At 39.6% G+C, this 20,124-nt stretch overlaps 1 protein-coding gene across 5 annotated transcripts in view; it reads right to left on the minus strand.

Moving 5' to 3' along the window:
* Positions 1–17,970, minus strand: part of Pcdh15 (protocadherin related 15) — a 1,075,820-nt gene extending 1,057,850 nt beyond the window's left edge. For all 5 annotated transcript variants that reach the window (XM_045137141.1, XM_045137139.1, XM_045137140.1 and 2 more), the window contains exon 1: positions 17,149–17,970. The gene's annotated coding sequence lies outside the window, so the exon portion shown is untranslated. The remainder of the gene's footprint in view (positions 1–17,148) is intronic.
* Between the last annotated feature and the right edge of the window lie 2,154 nt (positions 17,971–20,124).

Raw genomic sequence — 20,124 nt, forward strand, 5'->3', positions numbered from 1 at the left:
GGCATGCCAAGGCCTCCAGCCACTGCAAACTAACTCCAGACACATGTGTCCCTTGTGCATCTGGCTAATGAGGATCCTGGGGAATCAATCCAGGGTCCTTTGGCTTTGCAGGCAAATGCCTTAACTGCTAAGACATCCCTCCAGCCTAATTATTGATTTGTAGTCATTAAGTTTCATGGAACCATGTTAAACATGAAAACCAAACATATGTAATTTTGCACATTGGGGTATATTCCAAATTCTTTATAATTTCAACCACTCACACATCAAGGTGATATAAATGGGAAAGGTGGAATATATAATCATTGATTCATTGTTCTGAAAAGCCTGTCTTTTTATTTCTTATTTTGGTACTGCTTTGTAAATCCAAGAACTCATGCATGTTAAGCATGTTCTCTTAAGCATGTTGAGCTACACTCTAGTCCGTTTTTCAAACCTTTACAGGTGTAGGTTTCTAACACAGTGTTTACATATTTGGGGATACACCCTATTTCTTTGTAAGCTTCATTGGTCTTGGTCATGTTCATGTGATTCAAATGCCCTCAGGTCTCAATCTTGGTTTATGACATTACCTCTGCATCTGGCCTTATTAGAAAAGACTAAGGTAGTTTTCAAATTTTGTTGTGGAATAAAATTTACTGAGAAGCTTTGAAAATGCAACTTACCAAAGTAATTAATACCAAATGCCTTGCCCTAGAGTCCAGGTTTTAAAAACAAGAGATATAACCAAGGCTGAAAATTAACTGCTACACAGAGAGAAATAATAATGTATGGAGTTCTGCAGCACAGTGGATAACTAAAGTCATGTTATCTATAATGTATTTTATAAATATCCAGAAGAAGCTTAAATTATAATCAATCTTGTTTTGTCATTATAGGGTATATCAAAGAATCATAAACATGTACAATTATCTTATATTTGTCAACATTTAAAAAAATGTTTAAGGACTTGGACAAGTTAACTGTACTGATGTGGTCATCACATATTGCAAAGATACAATGAATGATCACACAAAAATCATGTAAATTTTGAAAATACAATTTTATGTGAGCTAAAATTAATACTGTTCTTGTATCTAACCTTAACAGTGCTTTCAGAAACAAAGTAAAAATTTTCCAGGATTGAGGCTGAAAAAATAACATGGGTACTGGTTTTTGTGTTTTGATTAGAGAGAATGATGAAGCTGGAGAATAACCTTTCAAGAGATGGAGAATTTTAAATACTAGTAAACATTATGACTTGTTGAAGCATTCATTAGTTCCATCATGATATGTACATCTTGAAGCTATTTAAATAAAGGATGAGGAATTAGCTGTTGCTTTCAGTTACGAGCTATAAAGGTACCATGAGATGACTTACTGATAAGTGCCGTGAGACATTGATTTTGACAGTGCTCACTGAAGACTCAATTAAACCCAGACCAAAGCTCACCTTCCATGAAAATGTCCAATGATCTTAGTGTTTATGGCTCAACCACAACCCACAACACAACCCACAAACTAGCAGGGCCAGGTTTTTGTCACTGCAACTTCTAAATATAGCACTGGGCTGTTTTTTACACAGCTAACAAATTGGAAGATTTAGCAGAAAGAAATGAATTTATATTCAAGGATTTCATCAAAGTTACAAAGGGAAGGTATTTTTGGAAATTAAATGCATAATTTTAAGAATAAAAGATTATCAATACTACAAGGAGAATTCCAGTGCCTGGGATGATGGCTCGATTGATAAAGAAATTGCTGTGCAACCATGAGTACCTGTGTTAGACTCTCCAAAACCTACATAAAGCTGCCAGTAATTCCAATATGCCTACAGTGAGAATTATCTTGACTTCTACATGTGCTGGGCCCAGGCGTGAGGCCTAGTGGAACTTCCTGAGCCTAGCTAAAGTTTGGTGATCTGCCTCTGGCCATCTATGACTCAGAAAGATGCCTAATGGCTTCTGGTCTTCTACTTCCACTTAGGAGTTGGAATTCCCGTACGTGTTCGCTTGGAACCAATCATCTCAATGGTCACAGTTTACTATTGGCCCTTACTTCTCCCCCTCCCCATCCTAAAATCTCCACCCTCATTTTCAACATTATATAAGTAACTGCTTATAACAATCAAGCAAGTATCTGTTTCAACAAGACTCATGACTCAGTGTGTTTTTTCTCTGGTGACTAGGAGAGGTTCTGAGCCGTGGACACTCATCTTCCTCCTCAACCCGTTGGGAAGAACTGGTGGGTCTGGTCCTTCCTCAGCACTACCTGCTGGGGCGGGGGTGGGGGGAGCCTGGCATCTGGCGCCTAATGTGGGGTGATGGGAACCCAACAGACTAGTGCCCCATGAGAGACATTCTCATTGAGGAGGTCAATCAATGTGCATGTGTGGGTGAGTGTACTCTCATAAGTTATGAGGCAGTCTTCATATTTAATGTCCTAAACTTTTCTTCTGTAACCTGTGCTTGTTTGCCAACAACTTTTCAGTCCCTTTCTCTTTCCTTTCACCAGAAAGCTGCATCTGCGGCTTTTGTATTTCTAAATGGGTCATATGTCCCTAGTGGACACACTGTGTGGTTTTTGACCTTTAGGCTTGTGCTTCTCTCTTTCTCTCTCTCTCTCTCTCTCTCTCTCTCTCTCTGCTTGGGCCTATGAAGGCAGGCCAGCTTCTTCTGCCATTTATGAAACTTTCCCTGAATCTGCAAGCTTCAATAAATATCCCTTCCTCAATAACCGTGCTTGGTCTGGAAGTTCATCTCAGTGAACCCGAAGCTGTCTGCTACAGAACTTGGTACCGAGGAGTGGACTGAGATGAACCTGACCATGTGGATGTTGATTTTTTGGAACCTTTGTTTTGGAGGAATAGGCATGGACTTGGTGCTTGCAACTGAAGATGTCTTCTGGAGTGGTAAGCCAACTTTCATGGACTATTCTGATGAGAATCTGAGAATACTAAGTGCAGACAGCATTAAACTTTGAGGCTTGGCTTACGAGCTTTCTAAGGGAAAGGAAAGCCTGCAGAGGACTTTTTTGGAACTGGGCTACTGGCATAAGGGCTGGATGCATCCTGCTTCCCAGGCCCAGAGAGTTTGATCAAGGTTAAATTTGTAATGGACTGATGTGCTTGGATAGAGATATTGTACTGAGAGATTTAAGATTTTAAGCTGTAAAACTTTAAGCAAGTTAAATTTACTGGCACGGAGACTGGCTTTAGATTACTAAAGCTGCCAATATCAACACATTAGCAATCTTAAGGAGGACGTCTGAGGGAAGACTATCATAGAAAGGCAAACACCTTTGGATGGTGGTTGAGTTTGCATTGTTTTAGTCTCTCCTTGCTATGCCTTATACCAGTTAAAAATGTTTACTCTATGCCTTTGTATGTTAGAAGTGCTTAACTTATTTGATTTTACAGGTCTTAATATCTTAAATTGGTCAAGACTATGGGCATTCAGTTGTTTATTTGTTTATAGTTTACATTCTGCAGCCACCTAGATGGAGGTAATGTCATTGTGTGGATCTTAAGGTATGGTGGTAGGTTTCAGATTTCAATCTACAGATATGCAAAGTGTGCCTAGCAGGAGTTCCTGAAGTATGCTGTGGCTTTTGGCTTTAGGCTTGTAATTTTAATGTCTAACTATCCTTCATACTCACAGATTTAAAGTAGCTCCTGAGAAAGTTCAAACTGTGCCTCCCTTTAAGATCTTGGGCTCAATCCTTACCCTAGATACAGTTTCACCTGTTAGATGCTCTGTGTGATGTGGTTAGGTATTTAGGTGAAGAGATATTAGGGTTAAAAGTTAGAACTTGTTTGGAGTGTCATGTAGATTTGCAATGGATTTGTGTTACTTCTAAAAAATATAATGAAAGTCAACAGCATTGGGAAAATACATTTAAGAGGTATTTGGCATAATAATATTTCCTTGGATCTGATTCAGTTGCATTCAGAGATTTTGTCTTTACAAAATAATCATCTTACTTTTGATGCAGCTAAAGCTGCTGATGACTTAATATCTGCTTTTAATTCTGCCTTGCCTGGATGGAATTCTCTCACTTCTTGGATAGGAAGCTTTACTGCTAGAGGTGTTTGTCTTTTGCTCATTCTGTGTCTACTGCCCATACTCATTAAATGCCTTTTGAGATCAATTATGGATATCTGTGAAAATGTACATGGGATACAGCTACAGACCTGACCCTGGCTTCCTGAGACATTATCTTAAAGCCTCTGCAGAGGCTGGTAGTCAAAGACAGGTAAGATTCTCTCAAGTTAGTTCAACCTAAGACAGGGCATGAATGATGGAATTCATGTACCAATGATGGGTAAGGCCTAAATATCATAGAGGACAACCTAAGACAGGGGCCATGGTGACTCATGCTCTTACAAAAACAAAAGGGGGGGCTAGAGAGATGGCTTAGCTGTTAAACACTTGCCTGTGAAGCCTAAGGACCCCGGTCAAGGCTCAATTCCCCAGGACCCACGTTAGCCAGATGCACAAGGGGGCGCATGTGTCTGGAGTTCGTTTACAGTGGCTGGAGGCCCTGGCGTGCCCATTCTCTCTGACTCTCACTCTCTCTCTCTCTCTCTGCCTCTTTCTATCTCTGTCTGTTGCTCTCAAATAAATAAATCAAAATAAACAAAAATTTTTTTTTAAAAGGGGGGGAGATGTTAGGCCTTGAGAGGCCTGGGTATGAGGCCTAGTGGAACTTCCTGAGCCTAGCTAAAGTTTAGTGATCTGCCTCTGGCCAGCTATGACTCAGCAAGATGCCTAATGGCTTTTGGCCTGCTACTTCCGCATAGCAGTTGGAATTCCTGTGCGTGTGCGCTTGGGACCAATCATCTCAAAGGTCGTGGTTGACTATTGGCCCTTACCTCTCCCCCTGTCCTAAAATGTCCTTGTTTTCAACATTATATAAGTAACTGCTTATAACAATAAAGCAAGTTCCTGCTTTGATGAGACTCCCGACTCAGTGTGGTTTTTCTCCGGTGACTAGGAGAGGTTCTGAGTCGTCCGACATTTACCTTCTTCCTCAACCCCTTGGGAGGAATCAGCGGGCCTGGTCCTTCCTCAGCACTACCTACCCACCAGGGAGGAGCCTGGCATATATGCATTCTATGGAACAAGTATACCTGTGATCACACACATAAACACACACACAAAGTAAAATCAAAAAGTATTAATTTGTTTTAGTGCTTTATTTATTAATTTGCAAGGGGGGGGACAAAGATAGATAGGGAAAGAGAGAATGGGTGTTCCAGGGCCTCTATTTGTAAACACACTCCAGATTAATGCATTACCTTGTGTGCCTGGCTTGACACGGGAACTGGGAGTTGAGCCCAGGTCATTAGGCATTGTAGCAAGCACCTTAACTACCGCACCATCTCCTAGCCCTTAGGATTATTGAAATGGGCTGTGAATTAAAAAATGGAATTAAGGCCAATAGTAAACAGCTGGGAGCATAATCATGTGGGCATGTTCTCTTAGGTGTAAAGCTTTCACAGGTTTCACCCAAGAATTCCACAACAACAGGATATCAAATGTTAACATTATGCGAAGGAAAGATTGCAACATGAGAAAGAGACATCTGAAAAACTTGCACACCTTAGAAAACTATGTGTACAGCATACATTTGCTAAGGGGTTAATATACAAAGTGTACCAGGAACAGAAGCAACTGAATAACAAGTAAATCAATGCTGTACCTCACTGTGACACTGATAACAGCAATACATATTTATCAAAAGAAGCCATGTAAATGGCCAATATATATATATGACAAAATGTCCAGTATCATTTATCCTCAAGGCCATGCAAATTAAAGCCACAATATGGTATCACATCACACTTATTTGAATGGCTATTATCACAATCTTTGAAAATAAGTGCTGGAAAAGATGTGGCAAAAGGAAACTCTTGTAAAATGTCCATGGGGATGTAAATTAGTACAGTGATTTTGTTAAAGAGTATGGAAGTACCTTGATAAACTGAAGAAAATTAACCTGTGATCTAACAATTTCAGTTCTGGGTGTATATCTAAAGAAACTGAAATCTGTATGGCCTCCCACTATACTCCTGTTGAGAGTTATATTTTTTAGTCTATCTTCAAAGAGAAAGTTTTCACTATTGGGGGAAGCGACCAATAATGGTGTGAGTAAGCAGGGTTCTAAGCTACTCAGGAGCAAGTAGCCTGACAAGAAGTACACACCTGTGTAAATGTGGCACACAGCCTTGGTGGGTAACCAATGGCTTTCTGATTGGCTAAAAGATCCACTCAGAGGAAAGGAACACATATCTGGAACTGGAAACCCCAATATCTGGAACTGGAAACCTGGTCTGAATCCTATGGAGACAAATATTATGCTCTCCAATATCAAGCCCCCACTAGTCTTTGGCTAAACTACGGGCTATATCCATCAAACTCTCCCTAAGTTAATAACACTTATCCAATTTAACCTATGCTGACTTCACTCTCCATTGGAGAATCTGTTTTTCTTTTTCATAAAATAGAGAGAACCAAGGAGATAAACCTCCCCTTGCATCTCAGTCAAGGCCCAGGTAAAACCACACAGGAACTGGGGAGAGGAGCAAGACTGCTGTTTCCATGGTGAGCCTGACAATCAGAACCAGGGTAAAAGAAACAGATGCTGAGAATACTCAACACATACCAAAGCATAAATCCATAGGCTCCAAAGCTAATCACTGAAGTAGACGTAAAACACACACACAAAGGCTTAGGGTTTTGTGGAAGAGGGGGGCGGAAAGAGGGGAGCCACAGATTGGGATGTCATGTCCAAAGACATTGCCTTCCCCCAGTAACTGACTGATGCTACCACAACTTAAAACCTACAACCCCATAAGGAATACCAGAATCTCCAATGAGGAGCCCCCCTGGGAAGTGGTGGCATGGAAGAGGGAAAAGATGGTACCAATACATGATGTATCCATACAAACTATGTTCTTAATTCAAAAAAAAAAAAAGGAAAGAAAACAGGTGAGCCTGGTCTGGTGGCACATTCCTTTAAGCGTAGCACTTTGGAGACAGAGGTAGTAGGATCTCTGAGTTTGAGGCCATCCTAAGACTAGAATGAGTTCTAAATTACCAGTTTTGCCTGGACTGAGACCCTACCTCAAAAAGACAAAAAGAAAAAAAGAAAAGAAAGCATAGTTGAGAGAACACAGAATATCAGTTTCCTTTGAATTGGCCCTTGCATGAATGTGATAGTTAATTCAATGTAAAATTCAGCTTCAGTTGTCAGATGATATTTAGCTATCTGGAAAAAAAATTAAAATAGAAGAGACTAAACCTAAAGGATTTCTGAAAAGATAAAAACAGTTCTCATAATTGACCTCAACCTTGATTGACAAACAAACAAAACTTGACCACCTATTTTTTGTGAATGTTTCTAGTAAAGAAAATCAGAATTTTAATTCTTCCAGTTTGAAGCAACTAAGAAAATTACATAATTAACTCTTTACAATGGGCCAGACCAAATAAGGCAAATACCTAACTGTGAAATAAATCAGAATGTTCTGGTTTTTTCTACTTCTTCCCTGTGCTCCATAAGTGGCATTCCTGAGCCACATTTGTTTGGAGCTGCCCAGTTCTTGAATTTACTGGGCTGAGCGAAGCCTCTGGCTTTCCTCCATCTCCCCTTGGCAGACTGGATACCATCAAAAATCTCTAACACCCTAAGTGTATGTATAATTCCAATAATAAATTTTCTCTTATACATGTCTCCTCAATGTTTCTATCTCTGCAGTGCCCTAAATGATACAAGTTCTACAAGAAAGAATTGATATGGGAAATAAATTACAAATTTATAATTAGGAATGAAATTGGAAATATTTCACAAAGATCATTGCTTGAGATTTATCTGCTGTTATTTTTCTTTCCAAAACATGGCATTTATTGTAAGTTTCTGACCTGTTTGACATTATATACCAAGTATGTAATAGAGCAAAGATATTTAAGGTATAAGTTCAAAAGCAAAAGAGCATATCACACCTCATATTACACAATACTCATATTTAATGGCATGTCTTTTAAGTGCAATCTGTATCACAATTACTCCAAACAGAAAGCAAGTAAAATGACACAGAGTGTTCATTAAAGCCAAAAAATTACTTATATCTGGGCAAGCTGTTCAAAATCAAATGGCTAGTCAAGGAGACCAACCAGACTGAAGAGAATTCTCTCCTCAAATATGACCTAGAAAGGAAAGTAATACTTGCATGGCCTATTGATATTCAGCAGGAACACTATTGCCTTTATGTTCTGAAACAACACACGTATATCCAAAGAAATGATATTGATTCTATATTGCATTAGACTGAAATCTCCTAGTGAGTTCTCCAGTGCTTTCCTTTAATTCTTACCAGGATAATTATCTGTCTGAAAACAATTTTCTTTAATTGGGATAACCTGAATTTTATTGCATCTTTCACTTCAAAGTGTCACTGGCTAAGACACTCTGGTAGGGGCAAGGCTAACAGCTAACCTGAGAAAGAAACATCTCTTTCAACCTAATCAGCTTTTGAAATCGGTATAATTCCACGATTTTATCTTCCACCTCAAGTTTCAAGTTAATTTTTCTCTAACTTTTTTTTTGTTTGTTTATTTATTTGAGAGTGACAGACAGACAGAGAAAGAGGGGAAGAGAGAGAGAGAGAGAGATTGAGAGAGAGATTGGGCGTACCAGGGCCTCCAGCCACTGCAAACCAACTCCAGATGCGTGCGCCCCCTTGTGCATCTGGCTAACATGGGTCCTGGGGAATCAAGCCTCAAACCGGGGTCCTTAGGCCTCACAGGCAAGCGCTTAACCGCTAAACCATCTCTCCAGCCCTTTTTCTCTAACTTTTAATCAATGATACTGAGTAGTGAAGCAGCCTGAAGGACACTTGTTTTGTTCTGAACAAACAAATGAAGGAAGAAAGGCGTGTAACTATACTATAAGTACAATTCTAATGAAATCAGGATAGCATGCAACAGCCTCATAACAAGAAATGCCATTATTTCTCTTAACTGAACTTTCAATGCAGATAATTGTCAACAAGCATAATGATGTAAAATAAATACAGTTCTCAAAGATGTCCAGGTTGATTGTATTCATTGTATTATTTTTTATTGTAGCTTTTCAAGCTCAGGAAACACTAAACACCAGGAAAAGCACCCCCTTTGTTTGTTAATTTTGATTTTGTTTTTCATTTTTAACTGAAGTACACATTCATTAGGAAAATTAACTTAGGAAAAAAAAAAAAGTCTCCAGTTATTCTCTTAGAGGAATTAAGGCCCTTGTTGCTTGCAGGATTTGTTTACAAAAATCCATTAATGCTTGAGAGTTGAACATTCCTAAAATTATCCCAGTCTAAAAGAAAATGAGCAGGATCAACAGCATATTGACTTAAACAAGTATACATGCATGCATATTCTTTTCTACCGCTCTTCCTCCACACATTTGTTCAAAATATTTCCTTTATAAGGGATTAAACTTTTAATTCAAATAATTACCATCGGCATGGCACTTGAATTCTTTCATGAACATCTTGAAACACTCACAAGATACAAGTACTGAGGAAAGTGAAACCAGAAGCTCTGGGAAATACCCAGGAAGCCCAATCACTGAGCTTGTGCTCTTAACAACCATTGTGCAATGATCAACATCCAGTAAGAGCACCTGAGGGACACTGTCTGCGTTCTAGTGCACCCAGTGGTATGAATACACATGAAGATAAATGCCTAAATATTATGACAAAGAAATCACAAAGAACTCCTGCTGTACTTTACACAGCATAAAGGACCTCCATGCAGTTTGGGTTTAAGTAAAAAATTAAATATTTCTACTAATAAACCATAAAAGCAGGATTGTAAAAACAATTCTGTCAGCACTCTGTATATAAAACATTCTCTTCAGAAAAAAGCATACCTTGTAAAACTGAACCCATAAGTGCTGATTCATCAATCCCAATATTCTTTGTGACTTAAATGATAAAAATTGAAATTTTTGCATTAAGTGAAGGAAAGCAAGGAAGGAAATATTCATGCAATTGACGTCCAGCAACTAAAATCCTAAGCTTTCAAGTTAAGACAATTTTCACTCATAATACATGTGAAAACTTCATATAAATAGAAACCAAAATAATAATAATAATAAAAATCTCACCAATTAATCACACACTGCTGGAATCAAGTTTGGTAAGGACAAGTCAAACTCTGGAGCATAAAACTGATAGTTGTTATATGGACATCAAGGGCCCTTAGAACACAGGATTGTGAACAAGGTGTCTGTGTTCTTGAGTCCACACAGTATCACTTCCTGCTAAGATAACTGCAAGTTCCACACAAATTCCACATTAGTGTTAGCTGCTGAAAGCTGGAGAAATATAAATACATGAGGAAAATGCAAAGATTAATTGAGCTAATCTGGCATAATGCAATTACTCTTACAATTGTTTTGTTTATGCTTCCTCAATATTTTGATATAGATCTGTAGTTATTTTGTTAGTATAAAAATATAGCATATATTTTCAAAGGTCTAATTGCAGTTTGGATTCTGTGTGTGTTTCCTCTCAGATAAAATAGTTTACCTATACTATAAGTTCATAAATTTTTTTTTTTTTTTAAGAATAACCTTGGGGTACTGAACTACTCTTTTTTTTTTTAAATTGTATTTGTTTATTTGAGAGCGACAGACACAGAGAGAAAGAAAGATAGAGGGAGAGAGAGAGAATGGGCGCGCCAGGGCTTCCAGCCTCTGCAAACGAACTCCAGACGCGTGCACCCCCTTGTGCATCTGGCTAACGTGGAACCTGGGGAACCGAGCTTCGAACCGGCGTCCTTAGGCTTCACAGGCAAGCGCTTAACCGCTACGCCATATCTCCAGCCCCATAAAATTTAAACTATATGTTTTCTATTTACTTAAGACATATGTCAGAGCATTAAAGCAGGTGAATCATACTAGGAACTGATTATGATGTCATACTTTAGTAATTATAAATTATATATAAGTCACTAATTCTAAGAGTCACATTTGGAGATATGTACCCTACAAATTTATCATACATTTCAATATGTTATTATGGTATCATTTAGAAAAAATACATATATACATGGTGAGAAAGATGATAGAAAGATCATGTATGATAGATAGATACTGATATGTGTGTGTGTGTGTGTGTGTGTGTGTGTGTGTGTGTGTGTGTGTGTTCTAGTAATTTTACCTTTTTGAGCATGTAAGAACCTATTTAAAAGAAAGAAAATAAAGTACTATGTTCTGGTTAGTTGAATACATAATTTGTATACGAGAAAGTTTTCTGACTGTATAAATATATGCATATATTGTGTTAATAGTTCAAAATTATTTTTTTTAATTTATTTATTTGAGAGCGACAGACACAGAGAGAAAGACAGATAGAGGGAGAGAGAGAATGTGTGTGCCAGGGCTTCCAGCCTCTGCAAATGAACTCCAGACACGTGTGCCCCCTTGTGCATCTGGCTAACGTGGGACCTGGGGAACCAAGCCTCAAACCGGGGTCCTTAGGCTTCACAGGCAAGCGCTTAACCGCTAAGCCATCTCTCCAGCCCTCAAAATTATTTTTAAAATTGTGATTAGCTTCTGCTCATTTATCAAATGATTAAATCTCATCAGGGAATTATATTTTTAGTCTTCTTTTAGAAACACTAAAATCAGTAAATGGTAATTTGAAGAGCATGTGTCTCTTTTTTAGTTGTTTCTATCTTTTCTTTCTTTTTTGGTTTTTCAAGGTCGGGTGTCACCTAGTTCAGGCTGACCTGGAATTCACTATGTAGTCTCAGGGTGGCCTCAAACTCATAGCAATCCTCCTACCTCTGCCTCTCAAGTGTGGGGATTAAAGGGTGTGCCACCATGCCCGGCTGTTTCTATCATTTTTATTTTTTGTGTGCTCTTTTGAGACATGATACTGATATGTGACTCAGACTGACTTAGAACTCACACAGTAGCCCAGCAGGCTATGAACTCACAAATATCCTGTCTCTGCTTTCACATCCCAAATGTTGGGATATGAACATTTGCTACCATGTCTGGCATGTTAGTTGTCTGAAAAATATTCTTAGAGAACAAGTTTGAGTCAGAACCATAGATTCTTTAATCATGAATTAATTTCTCAGACAAGCCAGTTCTTAGTGGCAATGGAGAAAAGAGTTTGATAAGAGATGAAAATTTAAATTTAGAAGAATTTTTTTACACATATGTACATAAACATCTTAACTACATGTCATATATTGTGATTATCATAGTATTTGAGACATAAGTAAAATGAACTTTGAAAACCTTTCTTTACACTGGTGATAGTTAAATGTCTTGTCCAACTGACAATTGGACTACCTTCTCTCTCTTGCTTAAATTATAAAGGAAATTTAACATGGGTCAATATGTTGATTTTATTATGTGCCTGACCAGTGCAGTCTAAAAACTTCTAATGGTAAAAATATTTTTCATAAATTTTAAGACTTTTATATTCTTTGAGTTGACCAATCACACTTTGTTAAAAAGTAACCAAGGAGATGTACCTCTTAGAGGGCAATTCTAGTATAGTTGTAACTTTTCATGAAAATCACTTTTCACCAGGGACCAATCTTTCAGTTGGTATTTCATAAAACAATCTATCAAATTGGCAAATGAACCTCAGAATCATGAAACAAACATTCTCCCTGACCCTAAAGAGAATGTGGACTAGATTGGGCACCATTATTCCTTATGCCTGTTCAGTTTGTTTTCCTGAGTATAGATGTGTCTTCTTCCCTTATCACTCTAAACCTTAGCAAACCAAATATCTGCAATAGTTCCACCTTCCTGACCTATCCCTTAATTTTAACTCCTTTTCCCCAGATATTATTAATGTTACTGTCATAGATTTGTTGTCCAAATCCCAAATCTAAGTCTATACAACACTGTTCTTACATACTGTGGCTTTGTTTTTGATGTGATAACAGGTTTTGTTTTGTTTTGTTTTGTTTTGTTTTGTTTTTTTAATGTAAGCATGTCAAAACCTGCCCAAGAGATGAATGTTATCTCATCATTGTGAGGAGTCCTCTTTTAAATCCAAAGCCATCCTGTTACAGAATCCAGTAGATCACTATTAGTGTGTAGGAACATTGAAAATTTTAGGCAGTATGGGTAAATTCAATATAAGTCTCAATGAAATATATGTCAAGAGTTATTCAAATTTTATGAATGCAGGACAGAGATGAGAAGAAATAATACATTGTAGTTGATGAGAAATATATATTTCTTATACATATAAAATCACCTTAATAAGTTATATCCTCTATAAATAGGATGTGATTTATGTCAGGATGGAAAAACAATACAGAAGATAAAAACCATGAGTCATAGTTAGGACAGAGATTGGAGAATAAATTTTAAGAAGTTTTTTCTTAACAATAGGCAATGAGATCTTCTAATAATTACACATTAGTTTGAAGTTTTAAAATATGTGAAAATTGATGATTAGACAAAATTCCATGTTTCCTTTAATGTGAATTTAGCTGAAGATAGTTCAAAGTGTGGAATGATTCAGAAATTTAGGCTTCACAATAGCACCACCATGTGGCTCCATCCTCTCACCCCACAGTGAGGGTCTGTGTGAACAAGAAGGTCCTAATTTCTCCCAAACACAATCCCTCTACATTTCTACACAGCATGAAAGGTGCTGGCCTTCAGCAGTGCCCTTACTTTATCAAATCCTTGCCATGGTGGGAAGTCTTGTCTCTGTGGATTACAATTAAATCTTCATACATCTTTCATAACACCTGTGGTTTCGGGTTTCTATGAAGCCAAAACATTTTTCACTTTTGGTGACATTACTTTGCTAGGATTAAACTAATTTCATGATTTACTTCCAAGGTTTATGAGTTTTTAGGATATTACCAATTAAGTATGTAAAGAGATCATTCAGAGTTTAGTAAAACAATTCAAAAATAAAACATATTCAAAAATAAATTTATAATGCTCATCCACCTAGAGAAGACACTGTTCACTAAAGTATACAACCTACATTCAAAAAATTTATTCAACATGCACATAGAAGAAAAGTCAACCAAAGCCAGGCATGGTGGTGCATGCCTTTAATACCAGCACTTGGGAGGCAGAGGCAGGAGAATCACCTTGAGTTTGAGGCCACCCTGAGACTACATAGTGAATTCCAGGTCAGCCTGAGCTAGAGCAAGATCCTACCTCAAAAAATAAATAAATAAATAAAATAAAAGTCAACCAACTCTTTGATTTTCATAAGGCATTGGTGTTAGTGCCATTTGGTCAAAGTAATTTTGGTTTTAGGTGCACATCTATAATACAATTATGCAAATCTCTCTTCCTGTAATCAAATGTGATGCTGGACTGTTGTGGAAACTTTTTAAGCAACAGGAAGCTATAAATACAACTTTATAAAAAATTACATGTCTTGTACAAGTAGCATTACATAAGAAAATGGTCTTAAGAAAGAAACTGTGAAAGAGACCTAAGAAAGTCTTAAGAAACTTAAAAAAAGAGATCTGTGATACTTCAGCATCTCTGACTAACTCAAAAAGAGTGCAGTACCAGGTGGCCAACCACCTTTGGCTGGACATTAGGAGGCATGAAGGTGATTATGAAAATTCCAGCCAATAAAGCACCAAAAGGGCACATTGCTTCAGTAGTTCCTTAAACATTTCATTTGGTTTGTTACCTTTTAAAATAAAGTAAAATAAGGAGATTACTTCAAAAGTGATCATTTGGACTTTTAATGTATAATTTCTCTTTGTAAGTTGTCATGTAAGCTAGTTGAACTATTTTAAATTATTAAGAATAAAGTTAAATATGAAAATACATAAAATAAAAGTTAGCATATAAAATACTCTTACTCCAATGAGGAAATTAAAGTCAAATGATAACTTCAAATTATCCTCTAACCAAACATCAATGCTTTTTTTTTTTTTTAACCTAAGAACTCAGTGCTGGTGAAGCATTCCTAGCACTTCAGTATCAGGACTATCCATTTATATTCAAAAGGACCACACACTGAAAAGATAGTGCAGCGTTTGAGAATGGTCATCCCCTCACAGTGCAGGCAGAAGATGGAAGTGACACTGACTGGGGAAGACGACAGAGTAAAGTTAAGAAGATAAAAATTAGAGACAGTTGCCATAACAACATGCTGGCATGACACCTTACCCCGGGGAACCCAAGTTCACCAACACTAGTCCTGTAATTTTCACAGGATGATTCTTGAACTAAGACACTGGAGTCACCCATGGGTACCACGTGAACAATTAACCAAACACTCCTGAGACAGTGTGCTAAGGGTCAATAGTTAGGAGTCAGCTATTTAAGTGTGAGAAGGTAATTGTGCTACCTGAACTGTTTTGTTCTTAAGACTATAATTGTTTATTTGAAAAATCAATAATTGCAAATGAGGGCTGCTTATTTCTTTGGGTAATTTCAAATCTTTTCAAAGTATTTGTGAAGCTAAGAATCTGTTCTTTTAAATGAATATGATTATGTTGATCTCAAAGACTGCAGATGACTCTTGTTGAAGATCACAGACCATTTGCACACAAACAATACATACATGCTCATACTTCAAGTTTTGCTTCAGTTAATTTCCTTCTTCTCTACAATAAGCTACATACAGTTTGTGATCCTTAATCAGTCCCTCTCTCTCTCTCTCTCTCTCTCTCTCTCTCTCTCCCTTCCTCCCTCCCTCTAAATTCTACTTTTCTTTTCCCTATTGAACAACTTTACAAGATGTACTGTGCAGACACTGACCACCTAGGAAGACCGAGCTCTGGGACGCCCTGAGCCCTGTGCAGAAGAATATAGGTGGGATGGTTCTGCTGGACCTAGAAAGTTAGGTCCTGACTATAAGAGTAAAAGGAAAGGACGTGAGAACGACTGGAAGACCATGAAAATGGAGGGAGGAGGGAGAGAAGGAAAGACAGAGGGAAGGGAAAGCAGTAATCCCAAGCCCTACTAGTGGTAGCCCTTGTGAAAGGTACTTTGTGGAGGAGAGTAGGTTTATTAAGTCCAGATCTTGGCTCTGTGTCCCTCTGTCATAAAGGATGTCTTTTTTACAGTACACACTTGAAGCAGTAGATAAACCCAACCAACATTATTCTATTCCTACAAATGAGTTTGAAATGAATTGTAAAGCAGTCTCTATATGGAGCCAAGCGCTGCAAGCTCAGTATACTAACTGGTTCATTTATTTCACTGATTTCCATCTGTAGCTATGAAACCCAAGACCTTCTTTTCCACAGACACCTTTTAAAAGTCAACTTTTGTCTCTGTTTCAATCTAAGCATCCATATTCTCATCACAAAGTTTTACTATAGATTTTAAAGTTTATTCACTCTTAAAAATATTTGCCAAAATTCAATGTTCACTTCCATCATTTCAGGGAATTCCTATTATGAATGTGTAAGGGTCAGCGACACACTTTTAAATGAAACCTTATCTTTCTGTTTTGCATGCTTTCCAGATATTTAGTTCATTCTTATCGCAAATTGTTACTTAAATCAAAAGGGATCAATATCTAAATAAAAAACTTCAGGCAAAAACAGCAAGTAGGTCACTATCTCTGTACATTACAGAACTGTTCCTCTGTTTATCTATAGAGAGAGACAGTCAGAATAGAGAAAGAGAAAGAGAGAGAGGCTACAATGTCCTTTATCCTGCCCTTTACAATAGAAGATGGAGATCCATCTACTATTTACATTCAATGAGACTGTGCAAGTCTTTTGCCACCACATCTAGACATTAAGAAAACTTGCATAAGGGGAAACTTTTGGGGGTGAAAGAAGGTGAGCTTTAAGCTGATGTTTTAGTCTTAACGGACAGTGGCATTTATTTCCCATAATCCTTGCCCACAGGAAACACATCCTTCAGTGAACTAAATAAAATCAAGTTGGGCAAGATATCAACTTCTCTTGGAAGCTCATGGCCCCTAGCACCACCATGCGAGGAATGAGCCTATTCCGGATGAGCGGAGGGGTTGTGCACCTGGGCGTGGAGAATGGCATTTGGTTGTTCATATAATCTGAATCTGGAAGATGGAGGGTGGGAAGAGAAATGAGGGTTAAAGCTGTCCTAGCTTTTTGAAACCAACTGGATTCCCAGCTCAGCCCCGAGAAACAGGGTGCATTCCTAGCCTACCTGCAAGCTCCAGCGAGCATCCGCCGTCCTCCACTCAGCTTCTTCCGCAGCCACGGACGCACCTTGCAAGCTGCCTGGAGCCGAGGTCCCGCAGAGCGCGCCCACCAGCCAGGCGCTTCGCTTCCCCGAGTTCCCAGTTGAAAGAGCAGAAGCGCGTAATCAGGAAGGTGATTAAAATCCAGTGTGCTGGCACCTGAGCCCCGGAAGGAAGGCTCGGGCTTCTCCTCTTCTCGCTCACCGAGCTCGATCACTTAGCAAAGGGTCACCTAGCGAGAGAGCCTCTGGCCGCAGCTCCTTCCCTCCGCTTCGCCCTGACCGTGCCAGGCTCACACCACGCGCGCCCTGGGATCCCCTCACCCCGCACAGCAGGCCTGGCAGGGACAGCGGGGGAGGAGGGATCGAAAGGATCGGTGTCTCGAGTAAGGGAGAAAAACTTTGACGCTGTCACCCACACGCAGGACAAGTTGCGGGAACGGATCCACGGAGGATGCTGATGCGTGGTCTGAGAAAAATGGGGAGAGGTGGTTCTCTGTTCCCAGAGCGATCCCTAGGCACACCTCGCAATCTTTAGTCTTCGAGGCCACCAGAAAGCACAGGGCACGGGGACAACTGCGGGCTCAATGCCAAGTGCGAGCACCCAACGCGCCTCCCGCGGGCGAGGATGGCGAGGACTCCGTGCAGAGAGGATGGAAACCAACGCAGCGCCAGACAGAGGGAATCGGAGCTGTCGACTGCCAGTTTTGGATAAAGTGACTGCTACAAAGTCTGTCCCTCTGCTGCGCAGAGAAAGCCACGTTGAGAGGCCAGAGCGGACGTCAGCAGCCGCGGAGCCCGCAGGGTGAGCGCCAGATCTCCCCGCCCCACCGGTTACCACGCACACTGGGCTGGCTGCGGCCGGCACTGTGAGGACCTGGGAGAGAGCGCTGGTGGCGCTGCGGAGTCTCGAACCCGCGGTTCATCTGAGGCCGAGCAGCTGTGGCATTCTGGCCTAGGGTGGACTTGCAGAATCACGCGCGGCGGGACAGGTGCAGATGATTGTCCGCTCTGTGCGCGCGTACGGTGTTGGACCACCCAGCCCTCAACACCTGGTTCTCGGGAGGGGGAAGTCCACTCTCATTTTTCGCTCATCACCAATTATTTTGCAAAGTAAGTTCAAACCCACCGAGACATTTTAACCTAAAATGAATTTGGTTGTCTAGTCCTGGAATTGGAATGATGTTAACACTGACTTCCTTATTCCCCAGTGTGTACTTCCTGACTCAGCCACAATAAATGAACTGCATTCACGTATTCAGAGGTCCCTTATGCCTCCACAGTCTCCACAAAATGATTTTTGCACTTAAGAGTCCCCGCAGCAACTTAAAGAGCTTTTGCACAGGGAAATAATATTCCTTAAAGGAAACTTTAAGTGTTATTATTATCCACGGTTTGTAACGATTTCCAAGCTAGAGTCAAGAAATCAAATTCTCACACTCAGAAATATAAAGAAAATGTGTGTGTGTGTGTGTGTGTGTGTGTGTGTGTGTGTGCGCGCGCTAAGTGATTGTTTTTCACTGATTATACATTTTCAAGTACCATGGTATGATATCAAATCTCTATTTAAAAGCACTGAATGAAACGGAGGTGGATACCCCATTTTCTATGTGTTTTCCTATAACCTTTTAAGAGAAAGGAATTAAGATGTGAGCTCACTATGGAAGAACCCTGTTTTGGTTCTGGGCCCCTGGAGACCAGTGGTAGAAAGTTGGGAAGGCGACTAGGAACTATAGAACTCAGGTCTCACAGACAGAGGAGCAGGGAAGGAGGGAAGACAAAGGGCAGTTAACACCAAACTACTGTTCCTTTGTGTAATTTTAACATGACTAATGTAAAGTCCCCTTCTTTAAACTCACTTGAAGCTTTTAAAAGTGACATAAAGACAAATTCCTTCAGACAGTATGCAAGGTCGGCCGGGTGTAGCCTGACACCTCTCCCTCTAGCGGCAGTGCCCGGCAAATCAGGCTCACTTGCTCTCTCTGTCTCTGTCTCTCTCCTTTCCTTCCTCTTTTCCTTGTCCTCCTCCGTTTTCCTCATCTCCCACTTATTCTGCCTACTCCTCAGTTCTTCTTGATATCTCCCAGTCCCCTGTTCTCATCCTTACCTCTCTCCACATCTAACAGAATCATACTTCTATAGCTGTCTCAAACTGGCTCCTTATCAAGGATTTAATGAAACCTGGTGCAGGGTTATGACTATATAGGCATATTTGATTTGACTATATAGGCATGATTTATTTGATTTGATTTGATTTGATTTGATTGATTCACTGGTCATTTTTGCTCTTTGTGGTAAACACAACCAAAAGATGTTAGTTATAAAAAGCATTAATAACAAAGCCAGGCATGGTGAGGCATGCCTGTAATCCCAGTATTGGAGATGCTGAGGCAGGAGGATCAAGAGTAACTTCCAGGTCATCCTGGGCTATATAGCAGGACCCTGTTTCAAACAATAACAAAAGAAACAAAGCAATAAGAACAAAACATCAATTTACACGTGAACTTAAATATTTAAACAGTTTGTGTGAGCTTCCCTAAGGCAGTAAGTCAGAGGAAGCCACTTTGTTTTGCTAAAGACTACTGCCAACACCGTGATATTCCTGCCTCATAAACTCAGTCTTGCCTGGCTGAAGAAAAAAAAAAAACAACAAAGTTAAGGGTTGGAAGCCCTGGACCTCAGCTCGCTACTCCTTCCCCTCAGTCTTTGCGGCTTTGTGATTCACAGCGAGCGGCTTGGGGACAGCAGGAGCCACGACTGTTGAGCAAGCTACAGGTTTTGTTCTTGTCTGCGTTGGAGTCGGATCGGATCGGATCGGATCCGGACCCGGGTGGACGCTGGGAGGAGCCAGTGACATCAGAAACCAGTATCCTCACAGGCTCCAGGAGGGTTGCGCCTGTTTTCCCGTCTGCCACTGGGACACAGAAGGAAGGTGAAGTATAC

Source organism: Jaculus jaculus, chromosome 18 (assembly GCF_020740685.1).
Source record: "Jaculus jaculus isolate mJacJac1 chromosome 18, mJacJac1.mat.Y.cur, whole genome shotgun sequence".
NCBI classification, from domain to species: Eukaryota; Metazoa; Chordata; class Mammalia; order Rodentia; family Dipodidae; genus Jaculus; species Jaculus jaculus.